This window comes from Stegodyphus dumicola, chromosome 5 (assembly GCF_044657685.1).
Source record: "Stegodyphus dumicola isolate Sdum_Otavi_A_Nest chromosome 5, ASM4465768v1".
Lineage (NCBI taxonomy): Eukaryota > Metazoa > Arthropoda > Arachnida > Araneae > Eresidae > Stegodyphus > Stegodyphus dumicola.
The window spans coordinates 68,195,983-68,215,485 of NC_140772.1; positions in this window are offsets into that span (position 1 = coordinate 68,195,983).

Sequence of the window (19,503 nt, forward strand, 5' to 3'; positions counted from 1 at the left end):
GGTATTTAAAAAGCTAATGTTAGTTCAATTATAAATTAAATGGTTTTATTTCTCGCGCAGTGCAGCGCGTGACGAATATTAAAAGAAACCTAAGCCGGAAAAATTAAAAATACAAGAGCGCGTGCGTTAAATAAATAAATATCTCTTTTTGATTTCGAAAGTACTGGAAAATTCTAGCGCGTGATTTTAAAATCTTATAAAAGGAGGAAAACATCTCAGTTTGTAGTAGTTGCTTAGTTTGTTGTTGTTTAGAAAACTGCCGTTGTTGATTATAGCGAATTCGCGGATTAGCGTTCTTTAGCTGTTTTGAATTACGTTCTATTGTACATTTGAGTAGTTAAAAGATAACTACTGTGAGATATTGTAATACTGCATGATAATTTGAGAAAATTTAAGCATTTTTTTGTTGTGATAATAATAAATTTTTGTTCATTTTGCATCGGACTTGTGGATTCATTTCATAACGAACCCGTACGCACGCAACAATTTTTGGTGTCAGAAGTGGGATTTGAATGCCAATAACAAGAGCGATGGAAGAACAATTCAGGCAAATGATGACTGCATTTGCTGCTTTCCAAGAAAAGATGGAAGGAGCCGTCAACTCCGTTAAGGAAGATATAAAAGCTGTACAAGAGAAAATGGATGCTGGTCAAATATCCGTTAAGGAAGAAATGAAATTGGGCCAGGAATGCGTTAAGGAAGAGATGAAATCCCTTAAAGTCGAGATGAAAGCAGGTCAGGACGAAATGAAAAGAGAAATTACCTGCGTAATAGAAAATAAATTTGAGGCTATGGAAGGCAGAATAGACGCGGTTGAAACTAAAGTTGGACAAATAGAAGAAAGAGTTTCTTCGGTAAAAGAACAAGTAGAAGAAAGAATTTCTTCTGTAAAAGAACATATAAAAGAGAGAGTTTCTGCCGTCGAACAACAAATTGATGATAGGGTTTCTGCTGCCGTCGCCAAAGAAGTTGACAGCCTAAAGAAGTGCATAGCGACGGTAGGAAATAATTCTGAAGGTTTTAAATTTTTATCGATGCCTGCTCGTTCCGTTCTGAAACTATCTACATATGATGGGAAGACCTCCTGGCAGGTGTATAGGACACAATTTTCTATCGTTGCGGATGCGAATGGATGGGATTCCCAAGCTAAGGCCTGTCATCTCGCCGCTTCTCTGAGAGCAGACGCAGCGGATATCCTGCAGACGCTTCCCGAAAATCAAAGGCTAGATTTCGAAGCTCTATCCGGCGCTTCGGCGAGAAATGTTTAAAAGACTACAGCAGGCTCCAATTAAAATCTCGTCAACAGAAGCTCACCGAAACGCTTCAGGAGCTCGCCACGGATGTTGAAAGGCTGTCACATCACGCCTTTTCGGAGTGCCCGACAGAAACAAGGGAAATCCTTCCCCTGCAATATTTCATCGATGGCATCCGGGACACTGAAATACAGAAAGCACTGCGAATGGCGGATGTAAAAGATTTGAAAAGCGCTCTGTTGTACGCCATGAAGTTCGAGGCAGCCCAGGAAGCAACTAATAGAGATCGCTACCCAGTTAGAGCTGTGCGAGTCCATGAGCCAGTGGATCAACTGATGGCTCGTTTAGATGATTTAGCCAGACAAGTCGAAGATTTGATACGGAGTAGGAGCGAGAAGAAAGTGGCTCTAAGGTGTTGGAGATGTGGTAGTGAAGGTCACCTAAGACGGAATTGCAGAACACCCCAGGGTACGGAATATAAAGCAGATGATTTTACCAGACAAGTCAGTGGCTTGAGACGGAACAGAAGTGAAAAGAAACTAATTCTAAAGTGCTGGAACTGCGGAGTTGAAGGCCACATACGAAGAAACTGCAGAACACCCCGAGGTACGGAAAATAAGACCATTTCCCAGCAACAACGCAGTAAACAAATTAGTGACCATTTCGAGGAACGGAGGTTGCCAGATAGTGAAAAACCTTGTTTTAAAGCTCTTAAAATTTATACAGTGAGTGGCAACAATAACGGACTGTCCATCAATGGGAATATCGATGGAGTTCCTTGCAGTATGATCATTGACACAGGAGCTAACGTTACCATCATTAGGAAAGATTTAGCTGAACAGTTTAAAGATAAACTTATTTGGACGCCATCCTGTGTTACCCTTCAGACTGCGTCTGGTGATAAGATCGACATAGCTGGGAAGTTAAACGTGAAAATCACGTTTGGAAGTGCCGCCTACCATCACACGGCATATGTGGCAGATATTACAGATCCATGCATACTCGGATTGGACTTTTTAAGGAAATACAATTTTTCCTTAGACTTGAAAAACAACAAACTGCTTTCAGGATCTGAAGACATGACTATCCATCCTAAGAAGGGATCCTCACCTGGAAATGCCGACGCTTTGTCCGAAAGAACCAGCTCGAGAAACAGCCGAAATCATGCTAGGTTCGAAAAGAAACACCAGACTACCAGCTATTCTCCATCTCAGATGCTCTTCGGTCGAGACCTTCGTCTGCCTTGTGACCGCCTGTTTCATCGCCGTACGGATGCGCCTTCATCGCCTGAGGAACACATCCAAGATGTCAAGGCCCGTTTTGAAGTAATGCACCGTTCCGCACGAAAGCGAGTGAACTTGGCGACGGAGAAAGTGAAGACCAGATACAACGCGAGAGCTACTGGACATAGATTCAACAAAAGAGACAAGGTGTGGTTGTAGAACCCGATTCGGCGAAAAGGAGTCAGGCCTGAACTACAGTCACCTTCGGATGATCCATGTACAGTGCTGAACACGAATGACGTCGTGGTTCGGATCCGTGAGTCTTCGAACTCTTACGACAGGTTAGCTTATTACTATGGCCATAGTACATAATGTAAATAATTGTAAATAGTATCAGACCATGGTCCTTTTTGTTTATAAATGTGTATTTGATTTGATTTGTATTTAGTATTTGATTTGTATTTAGTATTTGTTTTGTATTTAGTATTTGATAGCATTTGATTTGTTTAAGCTAGTTATTGCATTTATTGTTTATATTGTTTGATATTGTAATGTAATGTTTATGCTTCAGTTGCATTTATGCCACAGTTGTAAGTTTAGCTTCCTGTCCAGGGATTGTACTGCCCGGGACGTGCAGTCCTTGGGAAGGGGGCAGTGTTACGAATTTGGTATTTAAAAAGCTAATGTTAGTTCAATTATAAATTAAATGGTTTTATTTCTCGCGCAGTGCAGCGCGTGACGAATATTAAAAGAAAGGTAAGCCGGAAAAATTAAAAATACAAGAGCGCGTGCGTTAAATAAATAAATATCTCTTTTTGATTTCGAGAAAGTACTGGAAAATTCTAGCGCGTGATTTTAAAATCTTATAAAAGGAGGAAAACATCTGAGTTTGTAGTAGTTGCTAATGTTGGTAGAATTATAAATTAAATTGTTTTATTCCCCGTGCAGTGCTGCGCGTGACAAATATTATGAGAAAGCTAAGCGGAAATAATTTTTAAAAAATACAAGAGCACGTGAATTTAACATTTAATAAACAAATATCTCTTTTTGATTTCGAGAAAATACAAGAAAATTCTCGCGCATTTAAAAAGCTTATATAAGCGGCATGGAAACCTCTCAATTGGTTAGTTATTTAGTTAGTAGTTGTTTTAAGAGTTTGTTTAGAAAACTGCTCTTGTGGACTGTAGCGAACTCGTGAGTTTTCTCTCTAGCTGTTTTGAATTAAGTTCTGTTGAACGTTTGAGTAGTTAAAAGATAACAATTTCTGGGGAAATTTAAGCTTTTTTTTATAATAATAATAAATTTTGTTCATTTTTCATCGGACTTGTGCATTCAATTCATAAAGAACCCGTACGCACGCAACAATATATATAAACTATATACTAAATATGAATTAAAAATATTAACTTACCTAAAACTGGTTAAAAGGAAACATTGAAGTTAATGGTGAGGAAAGTGGTGGGAAATAGCTTTTGAAATAGTCAATCAATTCGAAAGGAGTTTCGTGTTTTTCCCGCCAAATAAATTCAGCTAAATAGGTATCCAAATGATGGCGGCTTGTCCCACGTTGTCCCTTGTTCTTTCGTTTACCTCCTCTATGACCTATGTTAGGATTAACTTGTATAACCTACAAGGGTCGCCAGTTTTGGCGAGATATCTAGGTAGTCGTCATAGTACGTAAGTACCATCAAATCTATTGATTCTTAAGGTGAAAAAATTATGGCAGTTAGCATTGTTCCGTCGATCATGCAAATTGGCTAGAATCGAACCATGAAAGCTGGCAGAAATCCCGTCAAACGTCAAAAATTTGTCTTAGCGCACTTTTTTCAGTTTGCGTCAAAGAATGGCGAAACAAACATTATCAACATATGAAAAGAAAACATACTTTAGCAATTTAAAATGCAAATTTAGCTATAAAATAAGGAATAAGGATTACGTGATGCATTAAAAAATAAAACACTTACATTCTTCTTCAAATGCGCTATTTTCTTTTCCCGAAGTATACAGCAATCTGTTTTCGTTTAAAAAACATTAGAGAATTGTAGAGACTCGGCTTAGCGCAAACCTTGGCAGCAGCGACCATCTGGAAAACGCATATCTTTCTTATTCCCTTCAGAAAATTTTCAGCAAAATTTTGCATTCCTGCAATAATTTTACTACAATTTCTTCTATTGCTGGTAAATTAATTCCCCAAGCTCATATTTTAAAACTAATGTAAAACATGTCACGATTTATTTATAAAGACCGTTGGAACTTGGAATAGGACAAAAAAACAAGACATACGAAAATGGCGGCTCTGCTTGACTGAAGGACTGTTATCGGCATATTTGCCAGTCGTTAGGCGCATGGTTGCCAGGGTGTGGCTGAAAATTTGGCGATTTCTATTAAAGTAGTTGCATTAATACATAAGTACCTATTATACATAATATTCGTAATGCTTAGAATACATACAATTTTAAAAGAATCATGCTGTGTATTTTAAGAAAAATTAATCTTTATTAAATACAATATTACTTTTGTAGTTCCTTCGTACAATGTAACTTATAAAATTTAAAGCAGGCGCGTCTAAAAATAACAACAAAGGTATTTTGACTACTGTTTATGCTCGTGGCGAATAAGCATTCCTCTGAAACAACATTTTGCATTATATCGAGTATAACACAATTTCAGATCGACCAAGTAATTAGTATGTTTTGCTTGCGGACGAATGAAGACATTTTTTTGGTGGAGGTAAAGCGGGATTTTTTTTAACTTACTTGTATAATGAAAATTTTAGAGTAACTCTATTTAGTAAGTACTACAGCTTAATAAATGTAATGTTCCAACTTAAAAAACATGCTGTATAATTTCCTCAAGATTAAAATAAGGTTTTGCACAGTGTAATATCTTGTTATTTAATAAATAACTATATTTATTGTTGAAGTGGCAACGCCATATTTGTATTATGTAACCGTTGCTCAGCAAGGTGAGAAATTGTTTTAAAATTAGAATTCTGAAGTTTTTCCAGCTAGTAGTTGTATGAAATTTTTGCCACAAAATAATTTTCTTGAAATTATCTATCTACGTAAAAGAAAAAGAAAATTTATGTTCTACTAAGAAGATTATCTGTTTTGTCAATTACTGCAAAATACATTACAACGGGTAATCAAATTTGAATTGCTATGCCTTGCATTTAAACAGCTTAACTTTCGATCACAAATAACTGATACTAGACACGGCTGAATCTAAAAAGAAAGGCAGTATACAGTTCTTTGCTTAAAGTTTGGCTTCACTCCTTCATTGTAGGGCAACCACCTGCCCATGTGCCGTCTTAACAAAGTGTGCAAAGTCTTAAGCAATGGCTCTATGAAACCATCCAAGCTGGAGGATCATCTGAGAATGTAGTACCCTGACACTGTTGCCAGATCGTGCGATATTGCACAAATTTGCGACTTTTGACGAACCTGTGCTACTAATATTTTAGTATTTGCGAAATCTATCATTTTCTTATGCTACTTTTTGCGACTTCAAAGATTATTTTAATATATCGTAAAATGCTTTTATTTTAAAATAATTTATCAATTAAATATATATTAAAAATAGTTTATTTAGGCTTAAAATAGAAGTTGACATCTAGCAATCTTATTTAGATGTGGGCTTCCATTTTCAAGACTACACAGCCTGATGCTGGTATAACAAGAAAGGGGCTAAGGGAAGTGAAAAAAGTAAAAAGAAAGAAAAAAAATTCTTCGGGACCTCTCACCACCCTCCCTAGTCCCCCGTGAATTTTGTTTTTCAGTCAGCCCCCCCCCCGAGCTCTGTGGTGATGATGAATCGAATCAAAGAACTTGCAGCTTGCGCGCCATATATTGGGTACCCAAAAGAGAAATAAATTCATACTCCTGATTATAATATTGCTAAGAACTAAGCAATGGAAATGACTTGAAAATGAAAGCAACGGCATTTTTCTAAATAACAAGAAAAATAAATTTAACAGTGAAAGAAAAATTCTTTAAGTAATCAGGATCTGAAACAGATCCACCACACAGAACGGAAAACTCACTAAAAAGCATGCCTCAAATAAACTGTTTACAATTAAGCAAAAAAAAAATAAATTAAAAAATTAACTGCCAACTAAAAAAATTTAATACAAAAGAGCTAACAGTCTAAACGTGAGGAATCTCTTAAGAATGGATATCTGCAAATTAATTTAAAAATTGAAACTAAATTAAATGAGAATTAATTAAAAAAGAAATGGATATATAAACAACTGAAAATGAGCAATATAGTTTTAAAATTTTCGTTAAAGCTAAGTTATGTAATTAAAAAGACTAAGAATTGAATAGTCTGTAACTTACAGAACCAATAGACGGTAAATTTGTGATGACATCAGAGGTCATATGAGCCTGCGTAACTATGACGTCAAACTTCCGTGATCTCTGACGTCATTTGCCATTTTTGGAGACTTTTTGAGTCTTCTTTTGCTACTTTAGTTGAAAATTTTCTGACAACACTGTACCCCGATAAAATACTTTAAAAAAACTGAAAGAAAAACTTCAAAAGAGACCCACGCGAACAACATGCTGCCTTCGAGGTCAAAACGAAACGGTGATGTTTTGCAGACTCATACAATATCTCACAATTTACAGCTACTGAATTTCCAACATCCGAAGAACTGTCGGCGAAAGATCGAATATTGCATTACATTCTTGTACATTCGGACCCTCACCGGTGTATGTCGACAATCACAGATATGCTCTGGTGTAGGTCGAAAACAGAGGAGTATATGTACACGCTGACATTGCAAAAGGAAGTGTTCCGCAAATAAATGCAATTGCAAAAGCAAGGGCCTCTTGTGCAATTCAAAGTGTCATAATAGTTTAAGTTGTTGCAATAAATAAGATTTGAATCACATAATTTAATAAGTTTTAAACTTCTATCATTCTCCTTTCTCATTTTGAATGTACTGTGTGTTTTAAGTTCTAATATTCTGAAGTTCTTATTTTAAGTCAAAAAAGTGCGTTTTTTCGCGATTGAATTACGGAGAAGAAAATATAACTTTCTTATATGTTCAATATTCACCATTAGTACATGGTGAATGTCGACATTGACCGGTGTAAGTCAGAAATAAGAGTATTTGGAAAATATTTCGGACATACACCAAGTGACTATGTGAATGTTGACATTCACCGGTGAAAGTCGACATTCTCCAAATTTCGGTGTTTCACCGTAACATCTACATTTCGAACTTTAAGCCTAAAATGTCTCCCAAAACGCGGTTTTCGCACATGCAAAAACCATGTTTTAAACACACAATTTAAGCTAAAAATTTGAAATAAAAACAAAAAATTTATATAGCAAAAACGTAAAGTTTCTAACCAAAAATATCTGACAAGAATCCATGTACACAGCGATATGATTTAACTTTAAAAAAATCTACGAATTGCACAATCTGGACAACGAAACAAAATAGCGAACTACGCACACCACTTTTTAATAAATTAGCATAACAATATTAAATTTCAAAGAATATCATGTACACAGCATCCTGTTATCTAGGTAACGAACGAATAATCTAGGAACACCTCGCTTTAATAAATTAACATAATAATAAGCTTCAAGAATACCGTGTACACAGCGTTCTGTTTAAACCTTAAAAAACATCTACGAATTGCACAATCTAGGCATTGCGCACTAATGAACAAAATAAACTAAAATAAATTTCGAACAATTAAAAAACCACAATAACGACAGAAATTCATACTAAAAAAAACAATGAACATAACATTCTACTAGATTAAAAACAAGAATAAAACAAAACGCACTTACCATAAATAAATGCTTCTTCGAACAGCAGAAATACCAATTTCAAACATCACCAAAACAATTTCACCACAAGTTTGTTAAAAGCCTCTTCTCTCGTGTCAGAACAACGATGGAAAATATACCACCAAATAAAACTCCAAATTGCATTTCCTATTTTCTGTTGACAACGTCGCTTTAACCCGCCGCCACGTAATCTATTATGACATCGTAATTTTAATTTATTATTTATATGACAGCCAGACTCACTATCCACAAAGTTCATACTATGTTTCACAAATTAATGTTCAAAACCTTCTTCTAAATACTTGTGGAATTTCCAGCCAACCGAAAAAATAGTACTAAAATTTTGCTAACACATCATAAATCACTTAATTACCATACGAACCAACTACACTTCGCGACAAGCTAACTTGAGAACACATACAAAGCTAGAACGACCTTTTCACAGCTTTTCACCCTGTTCTTCAAGTTATCAATGCGCAGTAAACTGCCCGCGGATATTCAATTCCTCCAATTTGCTACACATTTGGCGACTTCTTGCCAAATCCAGCGTATTTAGATAATAATCTTTTTATGCAGTGAAGCTGCAGTTGAAATTGATAGTTCATCATAGTATGAAATGTAGGGCGTGTTATTCGTTATCTTAATTTATGTGAAATATTTCACTATTATCTCAACGTGACGAATACTAATTTAATGATAATTAAAACTTGAAACCGGAAGAGCTAACAACGTATTCCTTGCAGTTTGGGTCAAATTCCGTCCCCCCCCCCAAGACCGTTCGCTTAGTTAAAAGTAAAATATATAAATTAAGAAAATCTGGTAGTAAGTTATTTTCTTTTAATTTTTAAGAGTTTATGCGGCTTTCTGCTACCAAAACAGTGAACGAGGGGAAATTTTTTATTTTTATTTTTTAAAGACGTTAATTTGATTTTAATTTGCGATTGTTTAAAAAACTCTGACAATATTTTATAGCAGACATTATGAAAATTATATCCTGTATTAATTGTCTCCTAAAATACACACGCATTTCCAGTCAGTCTCAGAAAATCACCTTTCTACAGTACGTTTTATCCTATCTTACCGATTACTGTTTAAAATCAAAAATAAAATGAATAAAAAGACTCGAAATTGAGATTTTCAGATTGCTGTCTACTAAAGAGCTTACCGTTAAAAATTTCAAGGCATTAAAAAATTTAATAATTAAATTTTATATGCTTGAAAAATGTTCTGCATTAGGTTTACGGAGAAAGCGCATATATCAATACTGAAGTTATTTCGAGTTTAGTTTCTTCAATGCTAAATCCTGTAAACATTCTTCTCCACGTCTTATAGTTAAAAAAGTTTAGAAGTAGAAAGAACATATTTTACTTCTAAAAATACGGTAGATGAGAATCCGCTGACATCTTTAGACATCCGAGGGCACAACTATTAAAGAAAAATCATATCCGGCCGTCACATATTCGTGGCAGTGTCTTGAAACATTTTAAGAACTACAAATTTTTGCCACAAAATGGCATTGCATGTGCATAGGATTTGAGATACAGTGGTGGCCAAAATTGTGGACACTTTTGGAAATTTTTATGTTTTTGAACTTTGTATGCTTATAGAAAACGTTACGTTTCACAAAATGCAAACTTGTATATATCATTTTAAAGAGAATTTATTACTGAATTCAATACAAAACACAAAATTCAATTATTTGCAATACAAAAGAAGTTAAACGATAATAGTTATCGATAGTGATGATTGCAGTGAGTTATCAGTACTTAGTAGGGTACCCTTTATTTTTGATTACAGCTTTACTTCGACGTTTCATTGAGCTGACAAGAGTTTTAAGCTCTTCTTTCGTTATTACATGATGCCAGGAAACAATTATAGCCTCAATTAGTTCCCTTTTATTTGATGGGCGCCTCATTCGGACAAGAGTTTTCAAACGGTGCCACAAATTTTCGATAGGATTGAGGTCAGAACTGTTTCCTGGCCATGACAACAATTTAATGCTCTTTGTACGAAACCACTCCTTCGATATTTTGGCCGTGTGGCAAGGAGCAGAATCCTGTTGAAAAATAAACAAAGCATTGTTGGGAAAGAGATCTCTGATGGAAGGTAGAAGTTTTGGTTCTAGAATAGTGTCAATGTATTTTCTGGCATTTAGGGTCCCATCGATGACATGAAGGCGGCCAATACCATCTGCTGACATGCATGACCAAATCATAACACTAACTGGGTTGAATGTTTCACAGTTGCTTGAATGCAGTCAGGATGTAGCTCTTCTCCTATTCTACGTCTTATATATTTTCGCCCATCACTACCGAATAACGATATCTTAGTTTCATCACTCCATATAACTTGTGACCACTGATCATCTGTCCAATTAATTTGTTCCTTTGCCTACTGTAGTCTTTTCTTTCGTTGCTGAAAATTAAGATAAGGCTTTTTTCGTGGAATTCTACCTCTCAGTCCAACATCTGTTAATCTTCTCCTTATTGTTCTTGAACTGACAGAAACACCAGCATCATTCAGATCACTTCTGATTGCCGCTGATGACATTTTTCTATCTTGGAGACATAGTCTTTTTATTCTTCTGTCATCAATAGATGTGGTGCACCTTTTTCGGCCTTTTCCTTCTTTGTTTTTTATTGAATTTGTCTCCTGATATCGTAAACAAAACTTTCGGACTCCAGATGTAGTCACTGAACCCCCCACCTGTCTTGCAATTTCAGCATAGGAAAGACCACTCTCTCATAACACAATAATATTACATCTTTTAGATGTCAGATCTACTCTTTTATTTGATGTCATTGCTTCTTGACTAAATATTAAACATTTTTACAAAAATTCCTACTTGTAATTGCAATGTATAAGAAACAGGTCCTCCTTCTACAGAACAAAGTAAAATAATGAATTGTTTCAAGTGTAAACATGATGTCAGCTTCTACTGGCAGTTACTAACATTTGATTGGTTATCAGAACAAGAACAGTGATTGACCAGGAAAGCTAGACATTACAAACCACTTCATAACTGTGTTTTTTATTTATATTAAAGTACATATAACTTTTTTTGTATTGCAAATAATTGAATTTTGTGTTTTGTATTGAATTCAGTAATAAATTCTCTTTAAAATGATATACACAAGTTTGCATTTTGCGAAACGTAACATTTTCTATAAGCATACAAAGTTCAAAAACATAAAAATTTCCAAAAGTGTCCACAATTTGAACACCACTGTACACGTAGATTTGACCTTCTACTAAAAATGAGAGAAACATGACTCAGGATTAGAAAAGAAAGCACAATCTAAACAAACACGGGGCAGCCTGTCACGTGTCGTCAGAGGTTGAGCTCTCTGTGTTATCGCCCTGTATTATATTTAAAGAAATTAAATAATGACGAATCTGCATGAATGTATGTATGTTTATCGCATTGTGATAAAACAACGATACCTAGAGCCATCCAATTTCGAATAACGTAATCCTCCTCTCAATATGGGCATCTGAAAACCAAAATTCGGAATTTGTTTTACTATCGCTTTCATATTTTGTAACAATTTAACGAATTTTTAATTAACAAACTCAACGATTTCAAAGAGAACAATGGCAACACTGTACAAAAAAAATTTTTTTTTTTTTTTTTAATCCCCAGCGTGCGACACTATGTTTTCGAGATTCTAAAAGATATGCCCATTTTAAAATTATTTTGCGATATTGCTTTTGAATTTAATTTTATGGCTTAAGTGCAAACAATGTGATATTTAATTAATAAAAGTAAGGCACAACCCCTCCTTTGGGCGTAATATAAAATCTGGAAACTTTCAGGTCTTTTTTTTTTTTTTTTTTTTTTTTTTTTAGTCCAAAGGCATTTGTCCCTGAAGGACTATTGTTTTCGTTTTGCGATTTTGCGTCGGACTCATAAACGTCGGTTCACTTTTCAAACTGTTGCCACAAAATGTTAGAGTCCTGCATTATATTTGAAGAAATTAAATAATGAAAAATCTGCATAAATGTATGTATATTTCTCGTATTGTGATAAAACAACGGTACATAGAGTCATCGAATTTTGAATAACGTAATCCTCCAACGAATATGAGCATGTGGAAGACCAAATTTGAAATTTGAAATTTGTTTTATGATCGATTTCCTATTTTTTAAAACTTTGACAAATTTTTGATTAACAAACTCAAGGATTTCAAAGCGAGCAATGGCAACGTTGTGCAGAAAAAACATTTTTATCTCCAGCGCGTGAGTCTCTGTATCGGAAATTCTAAAGATATGCTCGTTTTAAAACTATTTTGCGATATTGCTGTTGCACTGGATCTTATGGTTTAAGTGCGAAGAACATGATATTTAATAAAGAAAGGTAACACACAAAATGTTAAAAAACGCCCCCTTTGGACGTAATTTAAAATCTGAAACATTTCAGATTTTTATTATTATTATTATTATTATTATTATTATTTTTTTCTCTCTTGAGCATCTGAAAAGTATAATTTCATTTACATCATCCATCTCAGAACGTGTTTAATTTGTTGATCCAATGGATTTTCTTTATCCAACAAAGCGCATATGCATCTGTTGCATTTTCAAATTCGTGTAGATTTCATTTTTATGTTACATTGCCATGATTTAGATTTCTTGGTCTGACGGTTTGCTTCATTCAGAACGGAACGTGCTTTGCTTCTAAATTAACGGAAACATAAATGTATGCTTTCTAATACTACTTGGTAAGCTGTTCTCGACAAAATACTCGTTATCAAATGGATTTCGATTCTAATCGTCTGCTTGTTGCCCCACCGTCACATATTCGTGTCATATTCGTCACATATTCGTGTCATATTCGTCACATATTCGTGTCATATTCGTCACATGTTCGTCACATATTCGTGCCAGTGTCTTAGAACATTTCAAAAACTACAACTTTTGACACAAAATGGCTTTGCACGTCCGTAGGATTTGAGATACATATAGATTTGACCTTCTAAAAATGAGATAAACATGACTCAGGATGGGAAAGGAAAGCAAACAGGGCGTGTCACGTGTCGTCAGAGGTTGAGCTCTCTGAGTGCCTGCCTTCCACTTTCCGTGAAAGATTTTGTCATTTCTGGTAAATAATATTTCTTATACTATCTTTTAATTACATTTTAAGTTTATCAATGTGTTTTGCCAATTAAAACTTTATTTAAATTTAAAATTTCTAAAGTAAGAATCGTTTAAGATTTTTCATGTAAATTAAAGAAAAAACTATTAAATTTTAAAGTACATGATAGCTTAAGTAACAATCTAAAATGGTAAAAATTATGATTTGAACTTTTTTTAATTATTTCTTTTTCCTAAAGTTAGGCTTAGCGCTGTAAAATCTCCTGTCCTGTGGAAGCGTTCCTTTAGACTCTCGTCCGTCCGGAGAGAACGTCTTAAACACAGGCGCGCCGTCTCGAAAGGGTTAAGAAGTTTGGAGCCGAAATATTTGTGTGTGTGTTATCTCAAAATTATGATGGAGCTTAGACATTCCTCGCACACTTTTAATAAATTATATAAGAAAATTCACTACCTAATAAGCTGTAAAGGAGCTACCTAATAAGCTGTATTCACTACCTAATAAGCACAATGGTTGATCTGCATATTGATTGACAAATACGCAGGAGCGGTATTGCAAAAGACTAGTAGTAGTCTTCTAAAAGATTATTTCTCGCTCTGTTCGATAGAACACCGAACGGTGTTGTGGTGTGGTGTATTTAATTATGGCAAAGCACACTAGGGCTATCTGCCTAAGAGGAGGGATGCCTTCGTGGAGGACTTTCTAAGGGAAACTGGCTCGTATACACGTTACACATGGGGGAAACCACGGATGCAGCCAGCCCGTTCGCGGGATTCGAACCTCGAACCGAACTACCAGTGTTCAGCGACTTTACCGCTCGGCCGCTGGTGGGCAGAACACCGAACGAAATTCTGCTAAACTGATGATTTTCAAAACGGATTATAAAATGGATTCAAAAGAGATTCAGAAGACTTTTTCGTGACATCGGTACGTACAGAGGCTTTTCGTACATTTTTTACCCTAATTACAGAAATAGTTTACCTAAAATTGTTATGTTTTAAATGACCTATTTGATATTTCTTTACTGTTTTTCTACACCGTCATTTCCACAACAATAAAGCGCTTACCATTATCGGAAGAACTCGAACATCTTTTCCAAAGTTTAATTAGGTTGTATGTCGACGTTAAGAAAGACCGCTTTTTAACCCCTTGGACTACACGATATCTGCCAATTGCGCGAGCTATAGTAAATAAGAAAATCGGTCGCGTGCCGTGCCATTCAATTGTTCAGCCGTGTACCCGAACTGGCGCAAAATGTATATTTTTCATGACATATACATTTCAGTGTAACGAAAGGAATGGTGAAATAATAAACAATGTTTAGGTACAAATAGTAATTTTAAAACATAATCAATTGTGTGTAATCGTAATCAATTGTACAGTTGAAAAACATAATTGCACGATGGATGTGATGGGTATAAGAGTTTTTTAATTCTTTATACGAAATTGTATATGAAATGTGTGAACGTAACGAAGCTTTACGGGGAACTAAAGTAACAGATCATCCAATTTCGTCAGAAATAACTGAAAAAAAAAAAAATACTGACGTTACAATCAAAGGAAAAATATTCGATGTAGAATAACTCCAATCGCTTGTTGGGCCCACCAGCGGCCGAGCGGTAAAATCGCTGAACACTGGTAGTTCGGTTCGAGGTTCGAATCTCGCGAACGGGCTGGCTGCATGGGCGTTTTCGTGGTTTTCCCCATGTGTAACGTGTATACGAGCCAGTTTCACTTAGAAAATCCTCCACGAAGGCATCCCCCTTAGGCAGATAGCCTTCGTGTGTTTTGCCATAATTAAATACATCAGCACCAACCGCTTGTTCTAATAATACGCGGCATTTTATGCACAAATTAATCACCACGAGTCAGACACGTGGCTTTTGTTTATGACACAAATTCCTGACGACGAGTCAGACTCATGGCTTTTGTTTATGACACAAATTCCTGACGACGAGTCAGACTCATGGCTTTTGTTTATGACACAAATTCTTTACCACAAGTCAGGCTCGTGGTTATAGGCCAAAGGGTTAAAAGTCCAAAAGCTCAAAAACACATTGGTGATAGAACAGGAAATTTAGTAGGGATATGTCCTAGATACTCGTTTTTTGTTCCATTTTTTCCAGGGAAGTAACACTTGATTGCATGGAAAAACGCATACGAAGCTGTTATTCACTTACACGATTTTGTTCCAAAATTCTTGTTAAATTAGAACACATTCGCATGCTTTCTGCAGAAGAACACAGTATATTTCCGTATATACGGTAAGAATTTTAGAAACTTTTTTTTATAAAGCTAAATTAAGCTGGTCGGCTTATATACCGATACGCTTGTATCAGGAAGATATAGATACTATTCTGTTAGCCGGTCACAATTGGTAAATTCTTAAATATAGCCTTTTTTTATTTATCTAGTATATATTTATTAAGTTTGTTAAAAACTATTAACTCTAAATGAAATATATCATTAGATTTGTGAAAATGAATTATTTAATTTTCGAAACGGTTTACATTTCTGGTTTGTGTAACTCCATTGTCAAAACCACAAAATCTGACGTTGGCGAAATTTGTAACTGCTTGACTGAAAACTATCCACGTGCTTCCACCTTTCTGGATTTTGGCATCCCCGCCATTTCGAAACATTTTTTCTACACTCTTGAACTTGTTTTTTAGTTAAAGAAACCACAGATCACATATAAGACAACATAAGAACGGTAAGAATGCGTTAGCTTCATATAAGGTCACCACAATTAAAATTATCGTTTGGCGTTTTAATTTACAGCAAATGAAATCGATAATATTTCAGCCCTCTTTTCCTGGGTAGCAACATTTCTGCCGTCATTCCAGCATGATTGAATATTAAATAAATTTTTTTCTTTTGAAAAAATTTCGTCAAGTTACCACCCCGTTCTGTAGATTGAATAATCTATTATAAACCCATATGCACGTAATAATACTTTTTTCAAAACGATTTTCCGAGGCGTCTCTCAAGGTTCAGTTTTAGGACCGAAATATTTTAATATTTTCATAAATGACATGCCTGTCCCACTACACTCAAGTATTTATAAATATGCTGACGATACAGTTATCTTAACCAGTTCTAGAAATCCACAAAATGCTCTTGACAAACTCCAAATGCAAGCTAATCTAATCAACAAATACTGTGAAGATTGGAAAATTAAACTTAACGCAGCTAAATGTTGTGTTGTTTTATACCGCAGATATAAGAAAAATTATCCTGTTAACTACTATAAAAATAGATAATTCACCAGTTCCTGTATCAAGCTCATATAAATACTTAGGAGTGTACGTCGACAAAGCTTTAAATTTCAAGGATCATATCCAGTATACCATCAATAATGCTAATGCAGCATTCATGTCTCTTTACTTCCTGCTTGGAAGGAAATCTAAATTAAATCTAAACATCAAGAGAAAACTTTATATCACATTCATCAGACCAATTCTGCTTTATGCAGTTCCTGCATGGGCGACTGCTGGAAAAACTGAACGCCAGAAAATAAACGTCTTACAGAATAAGATTCTTCGAAGCATTACCAAAGCACCTTGGTTTGTGCGTAACGCGCAAATTCATAAGGATTTCTGCCAATTCATGATCAAATACTAACTACTGCACACAACTTCTTTGAAAAAAATGAAAAACTCGCAATACCCGGCTATTAAAGAACTCACAAACTATGATCCCACTGAAGAACATGTAGTAAAAAGACCGCGAACTATCCATCCTAATGCATTATGGTGGTAGTGTACAGTATATATATATATATTATTCTACTTATTTCACATATTTTAATACTCTTCATTGAATCAAGTTTTGCTTATGTTTTGGACAATGCTCTGACAAAGCTTATGGACTTTGATTGCAACTTAGATTACTTACTTATTTTACTTATTATTTCTATTTAACCAAGAATTTATTTAGTACTGTAAAGTGCTTTATAGCAAAGACTTTGCTTACAGGGAAAAATTTTAGTTCGCGGTCTTACGACTCCTTCACTCGCTACGGCCATCTCGCATCACGTGGTGTTACTTCTACAGTCTTATTTTACGTTTTATTCAGCAATTTTATGAAACTTAGGACTTATTTTGCACCGACCACTGCTAATGACATGCCATTTAATTGCATTTAAAAAATTATATTTACTGAGTTCATCTCATGACTTCGATCTTGCCTTCGGGTGTGGTGTATTTTTCAATACACCTCTTATTTTATTATGATTACTAAGGGCCTTTGGTAAAATGTTTAACTACTGGTTAGAACTCATAGAAGTTGATGCCAGAAGAAAAGATACGATCCTAGATCCTTAGTCCACATAACGTCGAGTTTGCGGGACTGTGCTGTATGTATAAACAGCAACGCGGTAAAATGTAACGATCAACTTCCATTAAATTCCATCCAACAAGAGTGAGCTTGTGACCATTAAAACGGTCTCCAAGAATCATTATTTATGATATCCCAAAGGATATCACAAAAGAAGAGTTATTAACATCATTAAAGGCTCAAAATGAAGAACTTGACGGGGAAGGTTTAGTAGTTAAATTCCCCATTAAACAAAAGCATAAAAACCACTGGGTATGCGAGGCCACTCCAGAATTATTCAAACAACTCCTAAAAATTAAAAAAGTATGTATTAACTGGGAACGATTTAGCATCAAAGAATATTTAAGACCTACACAATGCTTTAAATGCTGCCAATTTAGGCACATCTCAAAGCAATGTCAGACGGAAGAAGCATGTGGTCATTGTGGTGAGGTGGGCCACTCTCACAAAGACTGCGATAGCTCAACTCTCAAATGTATTAATTGTGCGGAACGAAACGCCAACAACGAGCAACAATATGACGAAGGACATTCAAGCTTCGATAAAAATTGTCCATGCCGCATCTTAGAGATAGACGAACTTAAGAAACGCATAAATCATGGATAATTTACCTCAAAAGAACTATTTAAGAGCACTACAAATTAATTTAGCACGCTCTCATGTTGCAACCGCACAACTTAAAGTGCACATTTTTGACTATGATCTGGTCTTCGTGCAAGAACCATACTGTATTGACAACAAACCGGTTGGTTTCCCATTACAAACTAAAGTCATTTCAACAACCGACGGACTACCAAAGACGGCCACTGTGGTCGTAAATCCTAACCTCACGGTTCTTAACACGCTGACCACTCCAACTTTGAATATTATAAAACTGAAATTTGAACAAAGATCATTAACGATCTTTAACTGTTATAGCCCACCAATCACGGACCTTACAGACTTAACTTCTCTCCTAGACTTAGTCGATAGAAATCTATCGGATAATACAGACAATATTATCCTGGGTGATCTTAACGCTAAAAGTGAAATATGGGGTTCTCCATTTGAAGACCCTAGAGGCAGAATGGTCAGAGAATTTCTGATTTCTAGACAATTTATTATTGAAAATGACCCAAATTGTCCCCCAACATATAACTGTTCCAGAGGAAAGAGCTGGATAGACTTAACAGCAAGCCAAGGAAATATTATTCATGATTGGCGAGTTTTGGATGATTCATCGCTCAGCGATCATTGCTATGTATCTTTTGAAATTTCTCGTGACAAAAGCACAGATCAGATTATACGAAGGAAGTATAAACTGAACAAGATGGACTGGCTTACACTTAAGGAAAAGCTCAGTAGTTATTTTTCTACCTTTAATCCTCAATATGTGAAAGATACTGTTGACTTAAAAGCCTTAATAAAAACTTGGACCCAAAAGATCCAAGATATCTTCGACCAAGCAATAAAAGCAAAGGGCAAATTCCTCAACGTACAGCACAAAGAGGTCCCTTGGTGGACTCAATCGCTTAATATCATGAAGAAAAGAATTCTAGCAGAAAGAAAACGCTATCAGCGTTGTACTCAAGACGACAACTTAAGAGCTTATTATAAGACTATCTATAAGAAAGACTTAGCCAAATATAAACGAGAAATCCTCCGTTCCAAAAGAGCGTGTTGGAAAAATCACTTAGAAAGCATAGATCCAAAATCTCCATTTGGCATTCATTATGATCTGGCAAAAGGAAATATTTCCTTGCCTTTTCAAATCAAAGCGCTTCTTAAACCTGATAATTCTATGACTGAA